Source organism: Sceloporus occidentalis, unplaced genomic scaffold (genome assembly GCF_023333645.1).
Source record: "Sceloporus occidentalis isolate IW3139 unplaced genomic scaffold, rSceOcc1.0.p SCAF_1, whole genome shotgun sequence".
NCBI classification, from domain to species: domain Eukaryota; kingdom Metazoa; phylum Chordata; class Lepidosauria; order Squamata; family Phrynosomatidae; genus Sceloporus; species Sceloporus occidentalis.
Genome location: NW_028316981.1, coordinates 1,913,849 through 1,928,650, shown reverse-complemented (window position 1 = coordinate 1,928,650; position 14,802 = coordinate 1,913,849). Strand labels below are relative to the sequence as shown.

General features: G+C 47.8%; 1 pseudogene across 1 annotated transcript in view; it reads left to right on the top strand.

The window, feature by feature from the left end:
- Positions 1-8,612: 8,612 nt before the first annotated feature.
- The window catches only part of LOC149320344 (uncharacterized), a 40,091-nt pseudogene continuing 33,901 nt past the window's right edge, over positions 8,613-14,802 (top strand). Inside the window, exons 1-3 of the transcript XR_016278055.1 lie at positions 8,613-9,234; positions 11,195-11,737; positions 13,180-13,306. The product of XR_016278055.1 is annotated as an uncharacterized LOC149320344 (transcript). The remainder of the gene's footprint in view (positions 9,235-11,194; positions 11,738-13,179; positions 13,307-14,802) is intronic.

Genomic DNA, 14,802 nt, shown 5'->3' with positions numbered 1-14,802 from the left:
GGGGGGGTGACTTCTCCTTTCTCCTCCCACTGAGCTTCACCCCACTCCCACCATCTCTCAAATCATTTTAAAGGGAAGCAGATGAATGTCACAACCCATTTCTGCCCAAATACAGGTGTTTGAGGAGCAGTGGTCTCACCTTCTCTTATGGTGTCACCTGGTGCGGTCCGCACCCCCCGCATCCCACTAGTGACACTATTGCACAGAGAAGAGAAATCATTCAATTGATACATCTGACATATTTTCCTCAGAATTCATACCTTTTGAGGAGGAAGTAGGCCATACAGGAAAGAAACGTGTCCTTGAGCCCTTGAGGGGGAAGGATAGGAGTGGAAGCAGTGGAAGATAGAGATAATGGAGAGGGAGGACAACAGGGCTGACATTGGAGGAACAGCAGATGGAGCTGGCTATTAGACAGAAGGAAGAGGTAAACCTGAAGAGGAAGAAGTATACGCTGAAAAGGTTTGTAGGACCGTGGTAAGTTCTGGTGGGACAGGAAGAGAGATAAGCAGCCGGAGGAAGAAGACTTGGAGAAAGAAAGAGGATCTTGGTCCTTTAGTTTGGTAGCGTTTGCAGTGTTTGAGTTGGTGTTTTGGGAGTGAGAGCTCCCGAAAAGTCTTTTTGGCCGATGGAAGGGTGTCATTATTTCTACAGTGTAGATGAAGCCTAGATTAGAGCCACTGAATCAATGAAATCCTACATGTTCATTCACTGTTCAGCAATTGACTGAATGTGTCTTCCTTAGTTGGGAATAACCAACAGGAATTTATTTATCTGTATTTTATTTATTTTATTTGGTTTATACGTGGCTTTTCTGTCCAGGAGGCTGTGCAAAAGGTCCTCCATTTTGAACAGGATTGTGGTTGTTTCTGACATATTGCATGCGACCCAAGGGCTTTCTTGACAGGGTTTTGTCAGGTTTTTCCCCCTTCTTTTTGCTATAGCAATCCCCTGAGGCTGAGAGCATGTGATTTGCCTCTATTTTTGCATTCTTTAAAGTCTTTCCCAACTTAGGACGACTCTACGTTTCTTCAGAGGAGGTTTGCTGAAGGCTGAGAGAGTGACGTGTATGTAATGCCTTCAAGTTGCTTCCAACTTATGGTGACCCTAAGGAGAAGATATTATGGGGTTTTCCTGGCAAGTGTAATCAGAGAGGGGGTTGCTATTGCTAGCCTGAGGCTTGGAGAGTGTGCCTTGGGTTTTCCCCTGGAAGTTCCATCCCCAGAAGGAGGAAGCCCCACCCCCCAGAGGAAATCCCACCCCTGGAGGGAGGAAGTCCCGCCCCGGTACCCGGTGCCATCCGGTAAAGGAATGTCCAGGACTGCGGCCAGCACTCACAGACATGCTAAGCGTGGCTTAGCCCGACAAGTGGAAGCAAAGCACAGACCTTGCAAGGAGTAAGCGTGAGAGCAGTCCGAGAAGTCAAGCCGAGGTCAGGATACCAGAAGTCAAAGCAATCCGAAAGCCAAGCCGAAGTCAGGATACTGGGAGACAGAGTGGTCCAAACAGTCCGAGGTCAAAGCAACAAGGAATCAAGGTACAATAAGCCAGCTTTCAAAGGGACAAATTCCAGGTTTTATAGGCATTTTAATAATTTTAACGGTATTGTTTTATTGTTATTGTTATGATTTGTTGGTTATGGTGGGTGGCTGGGTGATGTTTTGGGACATTATATTCTATTTTAATGTTATTAACCGTCTCGGTCTCATTGGAAAGGCGGGGTATAAATAAATATTATTATTATTATTATTGAACGTAGAATGGGGGAGAGAGGATACTCTCACATTCCTAGAGAGTCCTCCTTGAAGGGGGGGGGGGAGAGAGAGAGAGCAGAAGCTCAGATTCTAGCGCATCCCCCAAAGAGAGAGAGAGAGTAGAAGCTCAGATTCCTAGAGAGTCTTCCTCCAGGGGCAGAGAAAGAGCAGAGGTTCCGATAGATTCCTAGAGAGTCTTCCTCCAGGGGCAGATAAAAAGCAGAGGTTCCGATAGATTCCTAGAGAGTCCTGCTCCAGGGGGAGAGAGAAAGAGCAGAGGTTCCGATAGATTCCTAGAGAGTCCTGCTCCAGGGGGAGAGAGAAAGAGCAGAGGTTCCGATAGATTCCTAGAGAGTCTTCCTCCAGGGGCAGAGAAAGAGCAGAGGTTCCGATAGATTCCTAGAGAGTCTTCCTCCAGGGGGAGAGAAAGAGCAGAGGTTCCGATAGATTCCTAGAGAGTCCTGCTCCAGGGGGAGAGAAAGAGCAAAGGTTCCGATAGATTTCTAGAGAGTCTTCCTCCAGGGGCAGAGAAAGAGCAGAGGTTCCGATAGATTCCTAGAGAGTCTTCCTCCAGGGAGAGAGAAAGAGCAGAGGTTCCGATAGATTCCTAGAGAGTCCTGCTCCAGGGGGAGAGAGAAAGAGCAGAGGTTCCGATAGATTCGTAGAGAGTCCTGCTCCAGGGGGAGAGAGAAAGAGCAGAGGTTCCGATAGATTCCTAGAGAGTCTTCCTCCAGGGGCAGAGAAAGAGCAGAGGTTCCGATAGATTCCTAGAGAGTCTTCCTCCAGGGGCAGAGAAAGAGCAGAGGTTCCGATAGATTCCTAGAGAGTCCTGCTCCAGAGGGAGAGAGAAAGAGCAGAGGTTCCGATAGATTCCTAGAGAGTCCTGCTCCAGGGGGAGAGAGAAAGAGCAGAGGTTCCGATAGATTCCTAGAGAGTCTTCCTCCAGGGGCAGAGAAAGAGCAGAGGTTCCGATAGATTCCTAGAGAGTCCTGCGCCAGGGGGAGAGAGAAAGAGCAGAGGTCCCGATAGATTCCTAGAGAGTCTTCTTCCAGGGGCAGAGAAAGAGCAGAGGTTCCGATAGATTCCTAGAGAGTCTTCCTACAGAGGGAGAGAAAAGAGCAGAGGTTCAGATAGATTCCTAGAAAGAGCAGACGTTCCAATAGATTCCTAGAAAGTCCTGCTCCAGGAGGAGAGAAAGAGCAGACGTTCCAATAGATTCCTAGAAAGTCCTGCTCCAGGGGGAGAGAAAGAGCAGACGTTCCAATAGATTCCTAGAGAGTCCTGCTCCAGGGGGAGAGAAAGAGCAGAGGTTCCGATAGATTCCTAGAAAGTCCTGCTCCAGGGGGAGAGAAAGAGCAGACGTTCCGATAGATTCCTAGAAAGTCCTGCTCCAGGGGGACAGAAAGAGGAGAGGTTCCGATAGATTCCTAGAGAGTCTTCCTCCAGGGGGAGAGAAAGAGCAGAGGTTCCGATAGATTCCTAGAGTCCTGCTCCAGGGGGAGAGAAAGAGCAGATGTTCCGATAGATTCCTAGAGAGTCTTCCTCCAGGGGCAGAGAAAGAGCAGAGGTTCCGATAGATTCCTAGAGAGTCCTGCTCCAGGGGGAGAGAAAGAGCAGACGTTCTGATAGATTCCTAGAGAGTCCTGCTCCAGGGGGAGAGAAAGAGCAGAGGTTCCGATAGATTCCTAGAAAGTCCTGCTCCAGGGGGAGAGAAAGAGCAGACGTTCCGATAGATTCCTAGAAAGTCCTGCTCCAGGGGGAGAGAAAGAGCAGAGGTTCCGATAGATTCCTAGAGAGTCTTCCTCCAGAGGGAGAGAAAGAGCAGACGTTCCGATAGATTCCTAGAAAGTCCTGCTCCAGGGGGAGAGAAAGAGCAGAGGTTCCGATAGATTCCTAGAGAGTCCTGCTCCAGGGGGAGAGAAAGAGCAGAGGTTCCGATAGATTCCTAGAGAGTCTTCCTCCAGGGGGAGAGAAAGAGCAGAGGTTCCGATAGATTCCTAGAGAGTCCTGCTCCAGGGGGAGAGAAAGAGCAGACGTTCTGATAGATTCCTAGAGAGTCCTGCTCCAGGGGAGAGAAAGAGCAGAGGTTCCAATAGATTCCTAGAAAGTCCTGCTCCAGGGGGAGAGAAAGAGCAGACATTCCGATAGATTCCTAGAAAGTCCTGCTCCAGGGGGAGAGAAAGAGCAGAGGTTCCGATAGATTCCTAGAGAGTCTTCCTCCAGAGGGAGAGAAAAGAGCAGAGGTTCAGATAGATTCCTAGAAAGAGCAGACGTTCCAATAGATTCCTAGAAAGTCCTGCTCCAGGAGGAGAGAAAGAGCAGACGTTCCAATAGATTCCTAGAAAGTCCTGCTCAAGGGGGAGAGAAAGAGCAGACGTTCCGATAGATTCCTAGAGAGTCCTGCTCCAGGGGGTGAGAAAGAGCAGAGGTTCCAATAGATTCCTAGAAAGTCCTGCTCCAGGGAGAGAGAAAGAGCAGACGTTCCGATAGATTCCTAGAGAGTCTTCCTCCAGAGGGAGAGAAAAGAGCAGAGGTTCAGATAGATTCCTAGAAAGAGCAGACGTTCCAATAGATTCCTAGAAAGTCCTGCTCCAGGAGGAGAGAAAGAGCAGACGTTCCAATAGATTCCTAGAAAGTCCTGCTCCAGGGGGAGAGAAAGAGCAGAGGTTCCGATAGATTCCTAGAGAGTCCTGCTCCAGGGGGTGAGAAAGAGCAGAGGTTCCGATAGATTCCTAGAGATTCCTGCTCCAGGCGGTGAGAAAGAGCAGAGGTTCCGATAGATTCCTAGAGAGTCCTGGTCCAGGGGGAGAGAGAAAGAGCAGAGGTTCCGATAGATTCCTAGAGAGTCTTACTCCAGGGGCAGAGAAAGAGCAGAGGTTCCGATAGATTCCTAGAGAGTCCTGCGCCAGGGGGAGAGAGAAAGAGCAGAGGTTCCGATAGATTCCTAGAGAGTCTTCTTCCAGGGGCAGAGAAAGAGCAGAGGTTCCGATAGATTCCTAGAGAGTCTTCCTCCAGAGGGAGAGAAAAGAGCAGAGGTTCAGATAGATTCATAGAAAGAGCAGACGTTCCAATAGATTCCTAGAAAGTCCTGCTCCAGGAGGAGAGAAAGAGCAGACGTTCCAATACATTCCTAGAAAGTCCTGCTCCAGGGGGAGAGAAAGAGCAGACGTTCCGATAGATTCCTAGAGAGTCCTGCTCCAGGGGGAGAGAAAGAGCAGACGTTCCGATAGATTCCTAGAAAGTCCTGCTCCAGGGGGAGAGAAAGAGCAGACGTTCCGATAGATTCCTAGAAAGTCCTGCTCCAGGGGGAGAGAAAGAGGAGAAGTTCCGATAGATTCCTAGAGAGTCTTCCTCCAGGGGGAGAGAAAGAGCAGAGGTTCCGATAGATTCCTAGAGTCCTGCTCCAGGGGGAGAGAAAGAGCAGATGTTCCGATAGATTCCTAGAGAGTCTTCCTCCAGGGGCAGAGAAAGAGCAGAGGTTCCGATAGATTCCTAGAGAGTCCTGCTCCAGGGGGAGAGAAAGAGCAGACGTTCTGATAGATTCCTAGAGAGTCCTGCTCCAGGGGGAGAGAAAGAGCAGAGGTTCCAATAGATTCCTAGAAAGTCCTGCTCCAGGGGGAGAGAAAGAGCAGACGTTCCGATAGATTCCTAGAAAGTCCTGCTCCAGGGGGAGAGAAAGAGCAGAGGTTCCGATAGATTCCTAGGAAGTCCTGCTCCAGGGGGAGAGAAAGAGCAGAGGTTCCGATAGATTCCTAGAGAGTCCTGCTCCAGGGGGAGAGAAAGAGCAGAGGTTCCAATAGATTCCTAGAGAGTCTTCCTCCAGGGGGAGAGAAAGAGCAGAGGTTCCGATAGATTCCTAGAGAGTCCTGCTCCAGGGGGAGAGAAAGAGCAGACGTTCCGATAGATTCCTAGAAAGTCCTGCTCCAGGGGGAGAGAAAGAGCAGAGGTTCCGATAGATTCCTAGAAAGAGCAGACGTTCCAATAGATTCCTAGAAAGTCCTGCTCAAGGGGGAGAGAAAGAGCAGACGTTCCGATAGATTCCTAGAGAGTCCTGCTCCAGGGGGTGAGAAAGAGCAGAGGTTCCGATAGATTCCTAGAAAGTCCTGCTCCAGGGGGAGAGAAAGAGCAGAGGTTCCGATAGATTCCTAGAAAGTCCTGCTCCAGGGGGAGTGAAAGAGCAGAGGTTCCGATAGATTCCTAGAGAGTTCTGCTCCAGGGGGAGAGAGAAAGAGCAGAGGTTCCGATAGATTCCTAGAGAGTCTTCCTCCAGGGGGAGAGAGAGAGCAGAGGTTCCGATAGATTCCTAGAGAGTCCTGCTCCAGGGGGAGAGAGAAAGAGCAGAGGTTCCGATAGATTCCTAGAGAGTCTTCCTCCAGGGGGAGAGAAAGAGCAGAGGTTCCGATAGATTCCTAGAGAGTTCTGCTCCAGGGGGAGAGAGAAAGAGCAGAGGTTCCGATAGATTCCTAGAGAGTCTTCCTCCAGGGGGAGAGAAAGAGCAGAGGTTCCGATAGATTCCTAGAGAGTCCTGCTCCAGGGGGAGAGAGAGAGCAGAGGTTCCGATAGATTCCTAGAGAGTCCTGCTGCAGGGGGAGAGAAAGAACAGAGGTTCCAATAGATTCCTAGAGAGTCTTCCTCCAGGGGGAGAGAAAGAGCAGAGGTTCCGATAGATTCCTAGAAAGTCGTGCTCCAGGGGGAGAGAAAGAGCAGAGGTTCCGATAGATTCCTAGAAAGTCGTGCTCCAGGGGGAGAGAAAGAGCAGAGGTTCCGATAGATTCCTAGAGAGTCCTGCTCCAGGGGGAGAGAAAGAGCAGAGGTTCCGATAGATTCCTAGAGAGTCCTGCTCCAGGGGGAGAGAAAGAGCAGAGGTTCCGATAGATTCCTAGAGAGTCTTCCTCCAGGGGGAGAGAAAGAGCAGAGGTTCCAATAGATTCCTAGAGAGTCTTCCTCCAGGGGGAGAGAAAGAGCAGAGGTTCCGATAGATTCCTAGAGAGTCCTGCTCCAGGGGGAGAGAGAGAGCAGAGGTTCCGATAGATTCCTAGAGAGTCCTGCTCCAGGGGGAGAGAAAGAACAGAGGTTCCAATAGATTCCTAGAGAGTCTTCCTCCAGGGGGAGAGAAAGAGCAGAGGTTCCGATAGATTCCTAGAGAGTCCTGCTCCAGGGGGAGAGAGAGAGCAGAGGTTCCGATAGATTCCTAGAGAGTCCTGCTCCAGGGGGAGAGAAAGAACAGAAGTTCCAATAGATTCCTAGAGAGTCTTCCTCCAGGGGGAGAGAAAGAGCAGAGGTTCTGATAGATTCCTAGAGAGTCTTCCTCCAGGGGGAGAGAAAGAGCAGAGGTTCCGATAGATTCCTAGAGAGTCCTGCTCCAGGGGGAGAGAAAGAGCAGAGGTTCCGATAGATTCCTAGAGAGTCCTGCTCCAGGGGGAGAGAAAGAGCAGAGGTTCCGATAGATTCCTAGAGAGTCTTCCTCCAGGGGGAGAGAAAGAGCAGAGGTTCCGATAGATTCCTAGAGAGTCTTCCTCCAGGGGGAGAGAAAGAGCAGAGGTTCCGATAGATTCCTAGAGAGTCTTCCTCCAGGGGGAGAGAAAGAGCAGAGGTTCCGATAGATTCCTAGAGAGTCCTGCTCCAGGGGGAGAGAGAAAGAGCAGAGGTTCCGATACATTCCTAGAGAGTCCTGCTCCAGGGGGAGAGAAAGAGCAGAGGTTCCGATAGATTCGTAGAAAGTCCTGCTCCAGGGGGAGAGAAAGAGCAGACGTTCCGATAGATTCCTAGAAAGTCCTGCTCCAGGGGGAGAGAAAGAGCAGAGGTTCCGATAGATTCCTAGAGAGTCCTGCTCCAGGGGGAGAGAAAGAGCAGAGGTTCCAATAGATTCCTAGAAAGTCCTGCTCCAGGGGGAGAGAAAGAGCAGAGGTTCCGATAGATTCCTAGAGAGTCCTGCTCCAGGGGGAGAGAAAGAGCAGAGGTTCCAATAGATTCCTAGAGAGTCCTGCTCCAGAGGGAGAGAAAAGAGCAGAGGTTCAGATAGATTCTTAGAATCCTCCAAGGGGGAGAGTATGGAGGGCTCAGATTAGTGGAGCATCATCCTCCAAAGGGGAAGAAAAAGTGGCTGCTCAGATTCCTAGAGAGTCTTCCAAAGGAGAGAGCGAGCGAGCAGTGGCTTGGATTCCTAGAGCGTCATTCTCCAAAGGGGGTGAGAGAGTGGTGCTCAGATTCCTAGAGCGTCCTCTTCCAAGGGGAGAGAGGAAAGGCTCAGATTCCTAGAGAGGCCTCCAAAGGTGGGGAGAGCAATGGCTTGGATTCCTAGAGCGTCATTCTCCAAAGGGGGTGAGAGAGTGGTGCTCAGATTCCTAGAGCATCCTCTTTCAAGGGAAGAGAGTAAAGGCTCAGATTCTTAGTCCTCCGGGGGGGGGGGGAGAGAGCAATGGCTTGGATTGCTAAAGCGTCCTTCTCCAAGGGGGGCGAGACAGTGGATGCTCAAATTCCTAGAGCGTCCCCTTCCAAGGGGAGAGAGGAAAGGCTCAGATTCCTAGAGAGGCAGAAGATGCAAAGGAAAGGTCCTTTGTGGGAAAAGGAAGAGGGAGGGAGAGGCCCAGAAAGGAGCAGGAGGGAGAAGAAGAGGAGGAGATGGTGGTGGTAAGGGAGGGGGCTTTGTGGGGGGGAAGGAGGAGAGGAGGGGTCCCTCCAGTCTCCCAAATGGAGAGAGAGAGAGAGAGTCCCCCTTTGGGACTAAGAGAGACCCCTCCCTCCCTTTCCCCGTCTGTCTGTCTGTCTGTCTGTTTCTGGGGAGAAGGAGGGGGGCTCTTTGGGGGGATGGAGAGTGAGGGAGGACTCCCTCCAAGGGATGGAGGAAGATGGGGAAGAAGGGTCTCTGGAGGGAAAGAGGAAGGCAGCCCCAAAAGAAAGGGCTCAGAAGGACCCAAGGCCTGCTCCCCAGAGAGGATGGAAAGGGGGAAATAAGGGAAGAGAAATGTTTCTATGGGGAGGAGAAGGAACTGTCCCTCCTCTCCTTCCCCCCAAAGAGGCCAGAAAGATGGCAGTGGAAGGGAACCCTTTTTTTCCTGGCCTCAGGGAGGGATTTCTCTATTTATTATCTGATTTCTGTGTAGTTTCTTTCTCCCTGGCAGCATAAGGGACCCCCCCCCCCAAGGCAGGAAACCTAAATGAGGAGAAAGGCAAAGGTTTTCCCTATCCTCCATCTCTTCCCCCCAAAGTATATGTCAGGCCTCCCTTTTCCAGCACCATCTGTACCCAGGTCCCCTCCCTTTGCATTGGGGCAGGAGAGGGGCAGGAGGAGTCCATCAAACAGCATCATTTCTCCTCCTTTCTCTCCCCAAACCCAGGCACAGCCTTGGCACCAGAGGGCTAATCCGGATCCTCTCTTCTTTGGGGCAGAGGGAAGGAGCTGCCAGACTACTACACCGCCCCCCACCTCCCACCCCAAATTCCTGGCCTTTGAGTCTGAAACCGATCTCAAAAAGACCAAGTAAGAAAGTTATAAACTCCCCAGTTTCTCTAAAAGAAAGTCATGAATGCTGCCAGAGTAATTTCTTAAAAATGAAACAGCTCACCCAGAGCTGCCTTGGTATCAGTTCCTTTCTCAGTTTGAGAGCCATGCAGTGTGTAGTAAAACACACACACACACATCTCTGTGTAGATGAACGGTGACAATTCTCCCTTGCAGGTTCCTCACCCAGAATTTCTCCTTGGGCTCCTGCCACCCACCCACTTTGCCCCTTAGCTTTCAGTTCTTCCTTGGATTCACTGCCTAGTGGGCCAACTATGGACCAACATGTGTGTGTTTTGTGGGTTTAAGTTTCTGTGCCCATAACCAAGATTCTCATCATTTCTGTCAATGAGTGACTTAGGTGGAGGTTAAACAAAAATAAGAACAAAGTTTGCTGAACAAGGAGCCCTGGTGGCGCAGTGGTTAAATACATGCCTGTACTGCAGGCACTCTCTCAAAACCACAAGGTTGCGAGTTTAAGACCAGCAAAAGGGCTCAAGCTTGACTCAGGCTTGCATCCTTCTGAGGTTGCTAAAATGAGTACCCAAATTGTTTGGGGGCAAATTAGCTTACAGTTGTAAACCGCTTAGACACTGCTTAGGGAGTATCAAGTGGTATATAAATGAAGCTTGTTTATTTGTTTGTTTCTTTATAATTTTGAGTGTTAATTCTGACTCATACTTTCTATTAATATTACATTTGTATTGAACTGTAAGCCCTTCTTCATGTCTCATAATTGTAGCACTTTGGTACCACTTGACTATGGTTCCAGGTGATGGAGTTTGTAGTTTGGGGAGGCACTAGGAGCTTTCTGGAAGAGAGTTCATACTTTACAAAACTAAAAATACCAGGATTCCATAGACACAGAGCCATGGCTGCTAATGTGGCATAAAAGCTGTATAGCTGTGCCATGTGAAAGAGATTTCAGTAATCTATTTTTAAGCAACTGTGCCCATATTCTTATTCTGAGGCAAAGAAATATTCACAGATTGACAGATTAGCTCAACAATGACATTCACTTCCCCAACCTTTTTGTACAAAACCTGGAAGCATTATCTGGTTGTTTTTTTTAAATATCAAAAAACTATCTTCAACTCTCCCCTTTGTTTCAGCAAATTGTGGCCTACCAATTATTTTAAGATTCTCCACTATTTCTGCTGTTTTCCTTGGTGGAACAACAACAACAACATTCATAGAATCATAGAGTTGGAAGAGACTGCAAGGGCCATCCAGTCCAAATTGCTGCTCACTAGTGGATTTTTTAATATCAGAATAGTGAGATCGCTCACTGAGAAGCATTCTTGCTGTTGCTGTCAACTGCCCTTGAATCAGCCCCAACTCATGGTGACCCTATGGATGAAACATCTCCAACCCCCAGAATATCCCCTATTTGCCTCGTACTGGGGCCTGAGAGAATATATGCCATTCTTGAGGATACTGACTTTTTCAGCTGCTGCATCACACTGTCGCTTCATGTTAGGTTTGTGGTCTTCTAAGCTCTCCCATCTCTGAATGCTATTCTTGTCCTCGATGGTATTAGCTGTCCCCTCCCCCAGTTCATCTGCAAATTTAGTAAATATGCCCCCTGTTCCATCACTGAGATCATTAATAAACATATGCACTGTGGGGGGGATGCTAGGGCTGCTGCCCAAAATAAAAGGGAGCCAGAAAAAGTTTGGGGAGAACTGATCTATACTAACAAAATGATGCATTGTTTAGCCTCCCCTCCACTGATATTGATGGCCCCCCCTAACCTCTACCCCCAGAACGATAGAAGTCTCGCCTCCAATTACCTTTGAATTTAGCTAATTTTTAATTTTCCTTTTATTTAGTATTTTATCTTGTGTATTTTATATCATTATTGATCTATTTATTTCATATTGTTATTGCTCTATATTGATCTGATCTATGCTAACGCAACAATGTATTGGTTTTACAGGGTGTTTGAGCAGAAGGTCTTAGGGACATCTTTACCCTGAGACAGGCAGAGGAGGAATACCTTTGGTTCTGGTTGTGGTTTTGTTGGTGTAAAAAAATTATACAAATGGGTGAACCACTCTCAACTGTTCCTGAAGGAGGAAAAGGCTGTGATGGCCTCAGTGCTGAGAGCAGTGGGAGCTTCTGGGAGAGGACAGTCCAGAGGTTCCTGGACAAGGACCTTGTCAGCTCAGACACACAGTGCCAACGCTTCAGGCAGTTCTCCTACGAAGAGGGCGAAGGGCCCCGAGAGATTTGCAGCCGACTCCACCATCTCTGCCGTCAGTGGCTGAAGCCAGAGCACCACACAAAAAATGAGATCCTGGACCTAGTAATCTTGGAGCAGTTCCTGAGCATCTTGCCCCCAGAGATGGAGAACTGGGTCAGGGAATGTGAGGTAGAGACTTGTTCCCAGGCAGTGGCCCTGGCAGAGGGTTTCCTCCTGAGTCGGGCTGAGAAGAAGGCGAAAGAGCATCAGATGAGAGCATTTCCTCCTTGTGCCAAGGTAAGCAGTTTCTGTTCTGGAGGTGCCTTTTTTGGACCTCTGATGAATTTGGGGGGCAAAGGCCTACTGAGGAGCTACTCCTGAAATGAAGTGCCCCCAGATGTGGCTTTGATAAGGAGGATTTGTGGGGACACTCCACCTTGTGATGAAGTGGAATCACAGTCACCAAAGCCTCTGAGAAAGGTGATTCTGCTTCAAAACCAGGTGGGTGCCCCCTCTGTGCCATGTTTTCAAAGGAAGTGCCAGTTTTCCCTGCTGGCACTGCCACACAACCTGACTTTTCCCCAGGGTGACTTCAGTGGCAGAATCTGGCCCTGTTGTGTTCAGGAGGCTTCCACCCACTTCAACAAATGGCTCACTCTCACTCTAAGGGCTGAAGCACTTTTGCCTTTGTTGACTCCCCCCCCCCCCCCTTTCCTTTCCTTTTTATTCCAAAGCCAGCATAACTCTCAGAACAACTGGTAAATTACTACTCAATTATCCTAAGGTGAGATTGGCGACTACCCAGCAAAGGGCCTTCACAGCAGTAGCGCCTTCTCTTTGGAATGCCTTACCTGAGGAGATCCGCCTTAGTGGAACGTTTGAAGCCTTTAAAAAGGCATTAAAAACCCATCTCTTCCTACAAGCCTACCCTCCCAATTCCTTCTAATAATGTTTCCCCCCTATTGATTGTGATGTACTGATATTTAGGATTTTAATGATGTTAAATTATATGTTTTTACCTAACATTTTTGATTTAATTTGTATTAATGTGTATTCTTAATGTGTTATTCACAGTATTGTTTTTTACTGGTATGTTGTACACCGCTTTGATCCTGGGAAAAGCGGTTTATAAATAAACAATTTATTCCAATTAGCAAACCTTGATTTGTCATTTTATATAAGGGACCCCATTTTGCTTTCCACCTTATTTAATGGGACTTGAGCATCCACAGATTTTGGTATCCATGGGGTGTTCTGGAACCAAACCTCAGCAGATACGATGGGCCCACTATAAGTATAAAGTAGCAGTAGGCTTTCAATTTTTTTGTCTATATGAGTTTTACAGTTCTTGCGTACTTGTACACACACACACACACACACACAATTATACATAGTGATATAAAAATAAATGAGTATATGGGAAGACTTCCATTTTAAGTCAAAGCATGGTTTTCCAGAACTTCAGAAGTTGTGGGTTCCATGAAATTGTTTGCATTCCACCATATACAATAAGTGTCTGCAGTGTATTAACATACTTATCACACTGTATTCCACCTTTTTGAGCTCTTATTTTGTATGTCAGTTTTTTAAGTAGGGCATATTAGCTCCTTACTTTTTGCTGACTTGGCTGTGGCTGGATGTCTCATCTCACACAAGCCCCAACTCCTCCGTCCAAAAACCTTTGCCATTTTCTCATCCTTCTCCAAATCCCATGTCCTGAATCCTGACTTTTGTTTCAGGTGAAGAATCTCTTGCTAGAAGTTCACTCTGAACTCCCTGTGGCTGAGAAGTCTCCATTGGACCCCAGGCAGAGTCCCCAATGGAGGACCATGCAGCAGGAGTGTGATGGAGGGCCCCCTTTGCAAGGTAAGGATGAACACCCTCTGTCCAGAATCCTGCACGTCTCTTTGTACGTCTGAATGCATCTGAGAATCAGTAAAAGGCAATGTTTTGAATTGTGTTATTGGACTATCTAGCTAAAAAAAATTGTGCTGATATGACAATGACTATAATAACATATCTTACCAAAAAGCAACATGTGAAGACATTGTTGTTTTTAACTGGGCTTGAGTCAATCTTGACGCATGATGACTCAGTGGATGAGATATTGCCAAGGCTCCCTGGCCTCCACTGTTTTGCTTAGTTCCTGTAAAGTTATACCCGTAGCCCCCTTAATAGAGCTATTCCACCTATCATGTGGCCTTCCTTCCTTCCTTCTTCCCTCCACCTTTCCCAGCATTATTTTTTTCTCCTATAAGCCGCATCTTTTCATGATGTGACCAAAGTAAGACAGCCTCATAGAATCATAGAGTTGGAGGAGACTCCAAGCGCCATCCAGTCCAACCCCCTGCCACGCAGGAATTCACAATCAAAGCATACCCGACATATGGCCAACCAGTATGTTTAAAAACCTCCAAAGATGGCGAGTCCACCACACTCCGAGGGACTGTGTTCTACTGTTGAACAGCTCTTACTGTCAGGAAGTTTCTCCTAATGTTCATGTAGAATCTCTTTTCTTGTATCTTGCATCCAGTGTTTCGGGTCCTATTCTCTGAAGCAGCACAAAACAAGCTTGTTTTATTCGCAATATGACATCATTTCAAATATTTAAACAAGGCTATCATATCACCTCTTAACCATCTCTTCTCCAGGCTAAACATACCCAGTTCCCTAAGTCGTTCCTCATAAGGCATGGTTTCTGGACCCTTCACCATTTTGGTTGCCTTCCTCTGAAAATAGTCAAATTCCTGAATATCCTTTTTGAATTATCGTGCCTAGAACTGGAGACAGTATTCTAGGTGAGGCCTGAACAAGGCAGAGTAGAATGGCACTATTTCTTCCCTTGATCTAGATGCTATACTTCTGTTGATGCAACCTAAAATTGCATTGACCTTTATAGCTGCCACATTACACTGTTGACTCATGTTCAACATGTGGTTTACTAGGACTCCTAGATCCCTTTCACATGTAGTGTCATGAAGCCAGGTGTCCTCTATCCTATATCTATCCATTTCATTTTTTCTTCCTAAGTAGAAATTACATTTCTCCGTGTTGAAGTTCATTTTCTTAGCTTTGTCCCAGCTTTCTAATCTCTTCAAGTCATTTTGAATTTTGATCTGTCCTCCGGGGTATCAACTATTCCTCCAAATTTGGTGTCATCTGCAAATTTGGTAAGCATGCCCCTTATTCTTCCTCTAAGTCATTGATAAAGATGTTGAATAGCACTGGGTCCAGTACAGAGCCTTGTGGAACCCCACTGGTCACTTCTCTCCAGGATGAAGAGGAGCCATTGTTCAGCACCCTTTGGGTTTGGCTAGTCAACCAATTGCAAATCCATTTAACAGTCTAATCGTCAGTTTAGT